Source organism: Frieseomelitta varia, unplaced genomic scaffold, assembly GCF_011392965.1.
Source record: "Frieseomelitta varia isolate USP_RPSP 00005682 unplaced genomic scaffold, Fvar_1.2 scaffold_68, whole genome shotgun sequence".
Taxonomy (NCBI): domain Eukaryota; kingdom Metazoa; phylum Arthropoda; class Insecta; order Hymenoptera; family Apidae; genus Frieseomelitta; species Frieseomelitta varia.
Genome location: NW_025110456.1, coordinates 156,802 through 161,500, shown reverse-complemented (window position 1 = coordinate 161,500; position 4,699 = coordinate 156,802).

Below are 4,699 nucleotides of genomic sequence, written 5' to 3'. Positions count from 1 at the left end.
TCATATGAAACAAGAATTGGACGTCAGTCGTTTTTTTTTTTTTTTTCTTTCGGATCGTTGTGTATCAGAGGTTAATTAAACCTAGGGATAAAAATCAATAAATAAGCCAATAAATAACAGGCAGCGACGATCGAAACGAATAAATCGAAATAAAACGAACACCAATAAATAAATCTGAAACAAGTGAATCTGAAAGGAACGGACGAAGAAACGGCGAAGAGTGAAACAGCGAATGCAGGGTTGTGCCAGGGAATAACCTTGAGCAGGCAGAGCTCGAGGATTCTGCGCTAAAAGTAGCCCGAAGGGCCAGACACGGGCCCTATTATACACCTATGCCGCCATTTAAAATCCCCCTTGGTCCCCTTGGGTCTAGATTAGAGAATTCAAACGTTGAAGCCGGCCGGCCAATACGCGGCCCCGCGGTTCCTCGGGCCCTTTTTTGTCTAGGGCCGGGGCGTAACGTCCACTCGGATATTTGGCCCCTCGTTAGGTCGTGCGGAACGTCGTTACGAGTCAAGAGACCGTGTAAAGGGCGACCAGAGAAGCCGAGAGAGTGGTTGGCCGATTGGTCCACGGCCCTGGATCGAGAAATTGCGGTTATAAATTGCGTATCGTTATTAGCGTATCATTGGTAATGGATTTGGGGAAACGTTTAATTGAATGGCGATTGGAGATTACTGGCTTTCGGCCGGGATGAGGGACTGCCGATCGTTCCCGCGAATTTAATGATACCTTTAACAACGATCCAACGATCTTGGCGAGTAACGCCCGCGACTTTGGCTCTCGTCTTTCCTTACAGCGAGACTTATCCATCAATTGTACCATAAATTTGTGATTTTTTTTTGGTAGTCACCAAATCGCGCTGTGTTAGCATATGTGTCAATTGTGTGTCCGTGTACGATTGTATTTTGCTTGGATTACACGAATTATTGTGCAAGAATAATTGGATTTCACTTCTCTACGTTTTTGTCTCTCCTCCTCTTTATTCACAAGAAATTATATAAAAGGAACAATGAAACTGAAATGAAGTTATTTATTTTTGAATGGTATAGAACATCTGTAATATTACTTCGAATATTCAGATAGAACAGAAGGTTCAAAACAATTCTGAGACAATTCATCATTTCGTACTTCGTTCTGTCACATGGCATAATTCATAATTTCAGAACAAGAGTTGAATAAAATAAATTTGTGTGTTCAATAAATTTAATTTAATTAAATAATTTCCTGATTCAAGCAGCCGTTCCTCATTCCCTTTTCAGACGAAGTTTGCCCAATTCTGTTGTGCAGACGCGTGCAAATTCCAACATTTCTAAGATTCTTCGTCGTTTATCACTCTTCGCGGTCGCCGATGATGAGGACAACGACGTCTAAATAACAATCAATGGCCGATCATTTTGATTGTTTAGCGAACGATAGCTGACAATTTGGTGAGTCAGCTCGTTCGCCGGCGGCCATTCAGCGAGAGGAACAGAGGAGGGCGGCTCGTTAGGTTGAACCATCGAGTTAGCGCCCTAAACGCAATCATCAATCACCATTAAACTCCGGTCATCCGATCATCTTAATCGTTTCCTAAAATTCACCAACGTACCAGGCCAGATTCGTAAATCTCCGTGTGTTTGGGCTGACACGTGCAACCAGTGAGCACGAGATTAAATCCAGCGTGTATTCGAGTTAAAATCGACATCTGAATTTTGAAAACTGCTCGAATAAAAATGTATACAATGCATTTATTCTTCAAACGTATTTATTTTATACAAATACGAAATGGACCTATATAAATGTGTTCATTTGGCAGAAGTTAATTTCGAAAACGCAAGTAGTTCAATGCTTGCGAGATTCGAAACTTTCACAAACAGTGGTCGAATCCAGTGATTAAAGATCCCACCTCTAGCAGCCAGTCTTCAATCAAACATTCAATCGTTTCGATATCATACCGATAATTGTAAGAACCCTCCAGGATTAACATGTCCAAAAATGCTCGAAAGAACACCTTCCTCAGCGAGAATCATGAATCATTTCTCGCACGAAGGAGCAGAATGCTCTCCTGGGGCACGTTGGTCCCCGTTCTTCCAGAAGCGGTTTCACAATTTACCGAATTAACGACTCGGGCCTATAAATCTGACCGATAGACGATAGGTTTAATAATCCCTCGGACGCGTCCCGTGGAACAACGAAGGGCAGAATCTCAATCCCTGGGATCCGGCTTAACGCGATCCATCGCTAATTACGTCGCTTGTTAGCTTGGTCCGCCAGAGACTTCTTCAGTCGAACACATTTGAATAATCCCTGTTATTTTCGGCTACAGAAAATGGCAAAGATTGCACGGTATCGAAGGACACGGTGTATCGGACACGTTGGCTCCCAGGAGGATTGAGACGTTGAGAAAAACATCGGGGATACGTTTCGGACGATAGATCGTAAATCTTGAGGTTGAGAAAGAACGTTCGAAACTGTCGATTTGGTTTCGTGGAAATGGAATTTTGGTATAGTAGTGAGAGTCTCGGACTGATGTCAGGTAGTTTGGAAGTATGAATTATGATTTTGATTGAGAAATGTTTTTAATATTAAAATTAATATATATATATTAAAATTTTTGATATGTTTAATATGCATATTAAAATTTTTGATATGTTTAATATGCATATTAAAATTTTTAATATGTTTAATATGCATATTAAAATTTTTAATATGTTTAATATATATATTAAAATTTTTAATATGTTTAATATGTATATTAAAATTTTTAATATGCTTAATATGCATATTAAAATTTTTAATATGTTTAATATGCATATTAAAATTTTTAATATTAACACATACAGTAAGTGTGATGTTCGTTTCTAGTCATATGACTTCTTTGATCTTGTCTTCTTTTCAATCTCGTCAACATCATAATGTAATCTTTCAGTACCGTATTATACGTACAAGTATGAAATGATGAACTGATTTCCCCTACTCTGATGAATTTTTCTCTTTCTAACAACCACAATGATCAATCTTAGAACTGGGAATTTCAAGTCTCTCTGATGTATCTTTTCATACCTTTATTAAAGATCATTCTCCCAGTGTTTGAAACTTAAAGGAACGTTTTAGCTCAAAATAATTTGCACAATCAACTTTAGTCAATAAACAAAATGAACTAATTTCAATTAAAAAAAAAAAAGGTAGATTTTAAAACCAATTAACATTCAAAAGAAATTAATCAATATCCTCTTTCATAATCCTAGATCATATCTTAACTCTTTCAATACTACTGCAAATAATCAATATACTACTCAATATCCTCTTTCATAATCCTAGATCAAATCTTAACTCTTTCAATACTACTGCAAATTCAATACCACTGCAATGTATCATTAATAATCTGTCGATTTTTGTACATATTTAGAAAAGCAATATGAAATATAAAAAATAAAGTGTTGGTCATAATATTCCGAAATAATTCTTTATTCAAATTCTATTACTTTAATTACGTTCATAAAATTAATCTGCATTACTAATCACTACTGACTAGTAATTCCGACTAGTCTAGATAAATTACCTCTCAATTCACAATTATTATACCGTACATAAACAGTGTTAAAATTACAACTTCCATCATTTAGAAATCTCGGTGTCTAATTTATATAATAACTAATATTTATAAAATAACTAATTTATAAAATAACTAATTTGTATAATAACTAATATTTATAAAATAACTAATTTGTATAATAACTAATATTTATAAAATAACTAATTTATATAATAACTAATATTTATAAAATAACAATGCAGCTCCATCCTACTCAAAATTCCAGTCTTCACTTACACACACGTCCTAACGTGTCACTGGCGAAAAAAAATCGACGAAGCAAAGGTAAAAATGAGAGAGTCTCAGCGAGTGAGGGAAACAGAAGCGATAAGAGAACGCTTCCTGCAGCCCAGTTTAAAGACCACTTCCGGATGAGTCCATCGGTTTGAGCAACACCGACTGCTGGGGCCGTTGGTTCGCCTGATCTGCGGAACGGTTTCCGAGAAGATTCCGTGGAACCGTGAGACGAGACGAGGCCGCTTTCTCATCTAGAAAGCACAACAAGGCCTAGGGAGACTTCCTAGACCGCGGCATGCCGCATTCCGTGAAACTGGCGGACCGCCGTGCAGGATGAGCCACGTCGCTGCACCGTAATCAGGGACACGCGCTCCATCCGAGGCTGACTTTAACCCAGAAGGTTAAGTATACCTCTTCCTGCTCGGCTGTGCCTCTTTCTTCCTCTTTATTCGCAACTCTCTCGGGCCACGGATTGACGGAAACGAATTGACACGTCCGGATCGAAGGGAAGCTTAGAATCGACTTGGAGCTCGGTGTGAGCTCGGATGGTGCGAATGAAGAGACTGACCGTTGGACTTTTAATCACTATAACTGGAATTTCGTTCGTTGACTGGGGACTTGATTTTTTTTTTTTTAATTTCGATTTATTTCGCTTGTACAAACATCGGGTTTGTACCTACTGTTATAAGGTTTATTTCGTACGCCTATGTCTATTATCTATTTTGTATATGTATTGTAATGTTATTTTAACTTACTATCTACACTTGTATATATGTAAAATCTTATTTTAATTTATTACTTACATTTAATCTTAACAGCTTGGGAATATTCTGTTTTACACATCCTAGTAATATATCTTGTATATTACGAGAAATAAATTTTTAA